The sequence below is a fragment of the Sinocyclocheilus grahami genome, unplaced genomic scaffold (assembly GCF_001515645.1).
Source record: "Sinocyclocheilus grahami isolate Dianchi unplaced genomic scaffold, SAMN03320097.WGS_v1.1 scaffold78.1, whole genome shotgun sequence".
NCBI lineage: Eukaryota > Metazoa > Chordata > Actinopteri > Cypriniformes > Cyprinidae > Sinocyclocheilus > Sinocyclocheilus grahami.
In genome coordinates this window covers 967-10,479 of record NW_015505257.1, presented here as the reverse complement: position 1 = coordinate 10,479, position 9,513 = coordinate 967, and positions in this window count along the sequence as shown.

Here is a 9,513-nt window from a genome sequence, read left to right as displayed (position 1 = left end):
CAGAGATAGATGGATAGATAGATAGATAGATAGATAGATAGATAGATAGATAGATAGATAGATAGATAGATAGATAGATAGATAGACAGATAGAACGATATAGATGGACGGATGGATAGACAGACAGATAGACAGATAGACAGACAGACAGAGCTAGATAGATAGATAGATAGATAGATAGATAGATAGATAGGTATATTTTTAATAAATCATTACTTTTATTCAGCAAGGATGCATTAAATTGGTCAAAAGTTACAGTAAAGACATTTATAATGTCTTTTGAACTTTCTGTTCATCAAGAAATTCTGAAGAGAAATATGAGCAAACGTGGCTGTGAAAATAAATCTGCATCGTTTATCCTTTTGATCTTTCATTCAAAAAATTCACAAAATTTAAACCTATCATTGAAGTAAAACAATGGAAAGTGGATGGAAAATCTTATTGTGAAATAAATGTTTTTCTCTAGTTCACATTAGCCATAATTATTGGCACCCAATTATTGGAACATCCTTTTCCCAAAATAACAGCTCTGAGTTTTATCTCTAATGCCTGATGAGTTTGGAGAACACCTGACAAGAGATCAGAGAACATTCCTTCATTCAGAATCACTCCAGATCCTTCAGATTCACAGCTCCATGTTGGTGCTTCTGCTCTTCAGTTCACCCCACTCATTTTCTACAGGGATCAGGTCAGGGAACTGGGACGACCATGGCAGAAGTTTCATTTTGTGCTCCGTGACACATTTTTGTGTTGATTTTGATGTTTGTTTTGGATCATTGTCCTGATGGAAGATCCAACCACGGCCTATTATAAGATTTCTAATAGAGACAGTCTGGTTTAGATTTTTTTATCTGTTGGCATTTGATAGGATCCATGATGCCAATATCTGAACAAGATGTCCAGGACCTCTGGCAGAAAAATAGGCCACCAAAATTAAAGATCCAGCAGTATATTTAACTGTGGGCATGGGGTACTTTTTATCCCTGTTTGCACCAAACCCATCTAGTGGGTTTGCTGCCAAAAAACTCTCTTTTTAGTTTCATCTGGCCACAGAAGCCAGTCCCGTTCGAAGTTCCAGTCATGTCTGACAACTGAATATGCTGGAGTTTGTTTTTGGATGAGTGAAGAGGATTTTTCTTGAAACCTTCCCAAACAACATTTGGTGATGTAGGGGCTGTTTTTTAGGCTTTCTAACCCCAAGACTCAACTAATCTCTGCGATTCTCCAGCTGTGATTCTTGGAGAGTCTTTGGCCACTCAAAACTCTCCTCCTCATTGTGCATTAGGATTATATAGATACACGTCCTCTTCCAGGCAGATTTGGAATATCTTTAGTTGATTGGAACTTCTTAATTATTGCCCTGATGGTGGAAATGGGGATTTTAAATGCTTTAGATATGTTCTGACAGCCACTTTCTATTTTGTGAAGCTCAACAATCTTGTTCTGCACATCAGAACTATATTCTTTGGTTTTTTTCTAACAGAGTCAGTCACTTTTCGATTTTTTTATCTGTTGGCATTTGATAGGATCCATGATGCCAATATCTGAACAAGATGTCCAGGACCTCTGGCAGAAAAATAGGCCACCAAAATTAAAGATCCAGCAGTATATTTAACTGTGGGCATGGGGTACTTTTTATCCCTGTTTGCACCAAACCCATCTAGTGGGTTTGCTGCCAAAAAGCTCTCTTTTTAGTTTCATCTGGCCACAGAAGCCAGTCCCGTTCGAAGTTCCTGTCATGTCTGACAACTGAATATGCTGGAGTTTGTTTTTGGATGAGTGAAGAGGATTTTTCTTGAAACCTTCCCAAACAACATTTGGTGATGTAGGGGCTGTTTTTTAGGCTTTCTAACCCCAAGACTCAACTAATCTCTGCGATTCTCCAGCTGTGATTCTTGGAGAGTCTTTGGCCACTCAAAACTCTCCTCCTCATTGTGCATTAGGATTATATAGATACACGTCCTCTTCCAGGCAGATTTGTAATATCTTTAGTTGATTGGAACTTCTTAATTATTGCCCTTGATGTAAGTTGACTGTTACCAGTCAAAATTTGTTGAAAGTATTTTTAAACGTTAAAGAATGTTTAAAAAATGTTCTTAAAAGTTTTAGAGCAGTGTTATTCCTAAACTTTAAAAAAAAATTTTTTTATTGTAAGCATTAAGACTTAAGCTAGTGTTGATTATTTTAAAAGGTCACCTGTTCAGTAGTCACCCTGGTGTGCTAAAAAATTGTAAATATGAATGGGAATATACTTGATTTTACACATAATAATTTCTAGGGGTGCAAATAATTGTGGCTAACATGCATTGGAGAAAAACATTTATTTCATAATGTGAGTTTCCCCCCAATTTCAGTGAAGAGGATTTTTCTTGAAACCTTCCCAAACAACATTTGGTGATGTAGGGGCTGTTTTTTAGGCTTTCTAACCCCAAGACTCAGCTAATCTCTGCGATTCTCCAGCTGTGATTCTTGGAGAGTCTTTGGCCACTCAAAACTCTCCTCCTCATTGTGCATTAGGATTATATAGATACACGTCCTCTTCCAGGCAGATTTGTAATATCTTTAGTTGATTGGAACTTCTTAATTATTGCCCTGATGGTGGAAATGGGGATTTTAAATGCTTTAGATATGTTCTGACAGCCACTTTCTATTTTGTGAAGCTCAACAATCTTGTTCTGCACATCAGAACTATATTCTTTGGTTTTACTCTTTGTGATGGATGATTAAGGGAATCTGGCCTTTGTGTCCTTCTATTTATAATCCTGTGGAATAGGAAGTCATGGCTGGAGAATTTCATGCTTGTAGTCACCCTGGTGTGCTAAAAAATTGTAAATATGAATGGGAATATACTTGATTTTACACATAATAATTTCTAGGGGTGCAAATAATTGTGGCTAACATGCATTGGAGAAAAACATTTATTTCATAATGTGAGTTTCCCCCCAATTTCTTTTGTTTTGCTTCAATGATAGGTTAGAATATTTGTGAATTTTTTTGAATGAAACATCAAAAAAGTAAACGATGCAGATTTATTTTCACAGCCACCTTTGCTCATATTTACCAAGGGTGCCAATATTAGTATAGATGGTTGGGACTGTACTATGAACCAGGTTTATTATGCTTTTTGCCATTTTGGAGCTTGATAGCTCGATTCCTTTTCATTGTATGGAAAAGAAACATCAAAAAAGTAAACGATGCAGATTTATTTTCACAGCCACCTTTGCTCATATTTACCAAGGGTGCCAATATTAGTGGTTGGGACTGTACTATGAACCAGGTTTATTATGCTTTTTGTCATTTTGGAGCTTGATAGCTCGATTCCTTTTCATTGTATGGAAAAGAGTGGTTAGGCTTTGGTTGATTTATCCCTTTAAAGTCTTCCAAAAACGTCTCAGTTCCTGCTCGGAAGTGGTCGTAATTAGAAGTCAGATCTATAGGAGCTCTTCCACCCCTGTCATCCGACAGCTTCAGAGGGATCTCGCTGATAAAACTAGCTGGAAGTTTAATGAGCCTTTTCTCTTGCTTTCTCTGGATGTGAATGTCACACTAAGACTCCACACAGGCTTTCACAGCACTTGCTAAAAGCATGTATAAATCTGAAGGTAGTCATGTGAATCTAGGAGAGCATGAGTGTGAGTAAATTAAACAATTTGCAAGTATCCCTTTAAAAGAGTAACAAAAAGCCTAATTTCACTATTTAAAACCAATGTGGTAATTGACCCTTCACAGGGAGTTTGATTGACAGGCGATCTAACCAATTATAATGCAGAATCTGTTTTTTTTTTAATATGAACTACACTCTTAAAAATAAAGGTGCTTGACGATGCCATAGAAGAACACCCCCCCCCCTCCCTCGCTCAAGTTTTGAGTGGGAAAGTGCTAAGGCGTCTGGGTAGTGTTCTTACACTGCTGTAGTCTGTGGGTGGTTGGTAATCTGATTAGACTATGTGTTCACCCTCATCCTACTCCTTTACACCAGGGGGACAAGAGATGATGGATGTTTTTTATCGTTTCGTTGGAAGCATACCAGAGGACAGTCAAGTGCATAAATGTGCGCACACACAATGTATTTACTCGGTAAGAGTGAATAGGATTACTTAAACAGATATGCAAATGAACTACAAGTTAAATAATCATGACTTAATCTCAGATTTACATTGACGCATAATGTCAAAATCACTTTGTTAATCAGTAATCCAAAAATCCAGAATACTGTCTACATACAGAAGGGTGAATAGTTAATAGCTATTTTTGTGGCATTTTAGCGCTTGAATCGGCACTCAATATTATTTACTATTGCTTATAATTCCGTATTGTGATGCACTCATTTCATGTCTACTTTTTCTTTACAGTTTTCTTGAAATTACAAATTCATATATGAAATGAAATGGCTTTCACTACTTTTTAAAACCAATGTGGTAATTGACCCTTCACAGGGAGTTTGATTGACAGGCGATCTAACCAATTATAATGCAGAAAAGTTTTTTTTTTTTATATGAACTACACTCTTAAAAATAAAGGTGCTTCACGATGCCATAGAAGAACCTTTTTGTCTAAATGGTTCCATAAAGAACCTTTAACATCTGAAGAACCTTTCTGTTTCACAAAAGGTTCTTTGGGGCAAAAGAAGGTTCTTCAGATTACAAAAAGGTAAGAAAGAGATGGTTCTTTAAAGAACCTTTGACTGAATGGTTCTTTGTGGAACCAAAAATGGTTCTTCTATGGCATCGCTTGAAGAACCTTTTGAAGCACCTTTATTTTTAAGAGTGTATCATTTTAATGTAAAGCATACCAGATTGCTGTAATTTGCTGCATCCTTGATAATTCGGCAGTCTAAACCAACAAGTAAGATGGAAAATTGCGCTGTGCAACTGTGTTTAGCACTAATGTTGTGGGTAAATTGGCTCTGTTAGCTGCACAAATCGTTTGCAGAGATTTCTTTCCAGAAATCCGATCCGATCATCTTTAACAAACACCCTTTAATATCAAACTATTACAAACAACATTTAAACTACTGGATCTTGGCCTTGCTTCACATACATAACTTCTTCTATGCTGCTTAGATGGAATCTGATTTCAATTACCTTAGAGCTAGTTTACAAATGAAGGTGTGGAATATATTTAGAGGCGTGAAAATCGAAGATAAACCAAATAACATATTCTCTTCTGACATGCATTGATTTTCACTGCAGGATAGACATAAGATACTGTACCGATGATTGTGTTGAATCAAGACCTAGAATTCGAAATGAATGATAAGGTCTGGCGAATAAATTCATGTTTTATGCATCTCTGGGTTGTTTCATTTTCTTTCATTTGAATGTAACTACAAATTCACAGATGATAATGATCGTTTCAGATATACTGTGTACGTTCGACAACAAACCCAAGGGTTTATCGCAGAGCTGTGTTAAGTGAATCGAATGGTGAATGTGTGAAATCTGTCTGTAAGAGCTCCACAAAATCTGTTGTTTGAACTTGATGTTTCTTGTCTTCCACCCTCTGTCTGAAATAACTCTCCCAACTTTACACCTCCAGAGGAATGTTGACAGTTTAACCTTCAGTAAGTGGGAGAGGACACAAAACCGCAGCCACGTGATTTAAAGAGAGGTCATAAGGGACAATGGATGCTGAGTTTAGCAGGTGGCCCGTGAAACAGAAAAGACGCTTCGCCCATACTTGCTGCTCTGTAGCATATGTTGGCATAATATGTTATACTCAGTGACGGTAGAGTGAAATACCACAAAGGTAAAGAAAATATGTAGATACATTTTCAAAGGATCCTTTGATATATGCAGAACGCAAAAGCAACTGCATAGAATATTTTGATTTATGTCCAGTTTAGAAAAAATAACTACTTGTATGCTTTGAAAAGAGTTATGTGCATAGAATTATTTGAAATATGTGCAATTGAGAGAGAATTATATAAAATCTATTGATGTATAATTTCAAAAGAGGTCCAAATGATCTTTTGATGAATGTCGAATTTACAAACAATTGCATAGGATCCTTTGATGTATGCACAATTCAAAAGCAGCTATAGGTTCCTTTGATATATGTTGGATTTAGAAATAGTTCTATAGGATCCTTTGATGTATGTACAATTTAAAAGCAGTTGGATCATTTGGTGTGTGTTGAATTTAAAAGCAATCATATAGATTCCATTGATGTATAAATAGTTGCACAGGATACTTTGATGTATGTTGATTTTTAGAAAATAATTCTATAGGATCCATTGATGTATGTACGATCAGTGGTGGAAAGAGTACTGAAAAAATATACTCAAGTAAAAGTACCATTACATTCCAAAAAATGTAGTGTGAGTTGAGTAAAAAGTACTTGTCCAAAAAAACTGCCTGAGTAAGAGTAAAAGAGTAGGATTTTTAAAAGTACTCAAGAGTAGTGAGTAGCGAGTACTGAGCTGTGGATTCTACCCCCTTATAATAAATGCTGTACACTGCAATTTAAAAATTTATAAAACATTGTACATACTGTACTTCATATTATCTTTTGTTGTTTGTCAGAAAGAATAAAGAATATCTATCATCCAGCAGTTTTAATTTAAAATACATCAAAACAACACAGAAAAACAATTATAGAGATGAAAAGCTGAAAGAGTTATTCTCGTACACTCATCGCCATTTAAATCATAATGTTTGAAAAAATAGATTTAAAATCAGGTGTAAGGCCACTGAGCCAGAGTATGCTATTGTTGCACATAAAATATGAATGTTTAAAACAGTGCAAAGAATACAAAAACCATTAGAAACTCATACGAGAGTTCAGCATCACACTCCATGAGATGTATTAAAAAAGAGAGATTAAAAAGAGACAATTTCTCTTAAAAATGGTGCCAGTTTTAGTATTTTGTGATTAAGAAATCAGAATCATAAATATTATAATTTATGTTACAATTTAAACATACATTCACATTGCTCTAGAAGGAGGGCATCAACCCCTATGTTTTACACAGCTACATTTACTCAAATTATTGTGCTGATAATACAATTTGTAAGGAAAAAAATGCATTAAATAGATAAGTATTTCCATGGAAACGGTTTAAAACAAACAAACAAAAAAACAAACAAATAAAAAAATAGACACATAAACACAAATGCATGTCTCTTTGCGGGGGCCGCGGTGGTCTGGGCGAATAAGCTTTTATCAGCAGCATCCACAACTGAATGGAACAAAAAATGGTTGAACTTGAAAAATGTTTTTGTGTGAGTGCACTTGCTAAATGAAGGCGGATTGTGTAAAATGGATCAAATAAAAAACACTTATTAACGAGTTGCAGTTTTATTACATCATGCTGACAGGCCTATAATAAAGTCACGGGTCAACAATAAGGTGCATACCGAATCTGGTCCTCCAATTTCAGTATATTAAGCCATGGTAAGCTGGTTTTCTAAGCAAAATTTGATTTGACGAGAGTCACAAGACCAATTACTCTCTCCCTAGCCAATCATGTTGATGGATACAAATAAAATTAAAAGAAGCATGTAATGACCACAAACAGAGGGAAAACAGTGGAGTAAACGTACAGATGCATCACTTAAAAACATGAGTTCATTTTCATGTGTTAAAAATTACTACTCAAAAAAGTTCAATTTCTAATAAAAACTACTTACAGGAATGTGAGTGTTTGTAATTAGTTACTTCACACCCCCGTGTACAATTTAAAACAGTCAGGCTCTTTGATACATGTAGAATTTAGAAACATTTTGATAAGATCCTTTGAAGTACATAGAACTTAGAAAAAAAAAATCACGTGATCCTTTGATGTATGTACAATTCATAAAGCATTTCATAGGCTCCTTTGATGTATGTAGAATTCAAAAGCAATAAAACAGAATCCATTGATGTAATTTATAAAGAATTCTATACTGTAGGATCCTTTGATGTACATTCAATTTAAAAGCAACTGGATTCTTTGATGTACCAAATATTCAGGAATAGATCTGATACAAATTGAATTTTTCATGTACATTACATTTTCAAAGAATTTCATAGAATGCTTTGATGTATACAGAGTTAGCATTCCATTCCAATGCAAATATTTATGTAAATATGCAGTTAAGGCTTTGATTGGTCGTGATCTGACCTGCACATCTAGAGGATGGGTGGTGAGGAGGGTGAATTGTTTAATGTGCTTTGCAGAGATGCCACTGAATGGCATGTCAACTCTGCTCTGTGTCAACTTGTGAGGACCAGGATCTGCGCAGGCTTTATCACATGTGGCCAGGCCAGGGGAGAGCTGACAGTGAACCGAACTGACGACTTCATCGAGGGCCACATGACAGTGGCAGGCCTGAAACTGATGAGCCGCTGAATCGTTCCTGACAGGGACTTGAGGAGTGGGGTGCTGGGGCTAAACAGGACAGCTTACATAGAATTCAGTCCCTCTTTAAAACAAGACATCTTAGAACACATCTAAACCTCAAAGCAAATGACTGAAAAACAAATAAAAGGTTAACCAAAGGATCATTCACAACTAGTCCTTCACTTGAAGACTTATTCCATATTCCTTATTCCATTGTTTAGCAAAACAAACAATGACAAAAGGGTTTAACACAGTGCTGCCGCTACAGAGTTTGCTTTAATGTTGACTGATGCTGATTTATCATGATGTGAACTGTTGGATTTGTACAAAACTGCACTATTCTTGCGATGGATGCTGTGAATCGCCCTCTCGAGGTCGTGCCAAAACATTGCCAATCGGATTGAGGTCAAGACTCTGACTGGGACACTCCAGAAAGCATATTTTCTTCTGTTGAAGACATTTTGTTGTTCATTTACTTCAGTGCTTTGGGTTGTTGTCCAGTTGCATCACCAAAACCTCTGCTGAACTTCAATTTGTGGACTGAAAAATGTCCTGATAATCTTGATTATAATGATTTTTGTCTACTCGGCATTGTGAATGTTTGCATGGCCTGTTCATTTAAGACTTGAAAGTGCTTCATTATTTCTTTGCTATTTATTAAATAAATTTGTATATCTTTTATGATCAATATACACAGAAATCTAAAGGTTTACATACTTTTTCCTCCAGTTTTATATCAGCCAAATGAAAGCCACGATGTGGGGCAACATCAAAGATGTTAGTTCTAGCCTTTATTTCTATGGTAACAGGGCTTGATGCTGTGTGTATTTTAATGAGCATATTTTTAAATGTAAGTCATGCATGTCGCCACTGAATGAGCCGTACAGTGATAATCAGATTAACAGATAGTGCAGTGAATATGTAAACCAGAATTATCCTAATCCATTTTGCAATCTGCCTGCAACCCTAAATCGGAACAGCAACGATGTATCCATCATTTGAATCACATCTCTCTGCTTGCATACTGGATATGTTATTAAAATCAAGGTTCAAGCACAAATTTGGCTGCAATTTATGCTTGATAACTGAATTATGCCATACCTGATCTTAAGGTGCTGGTTACACTATGTGTCAATATTTGTATTTCCAAAAAGCGAGCATGTAGAAAATATATTCATGACTCCATCTCA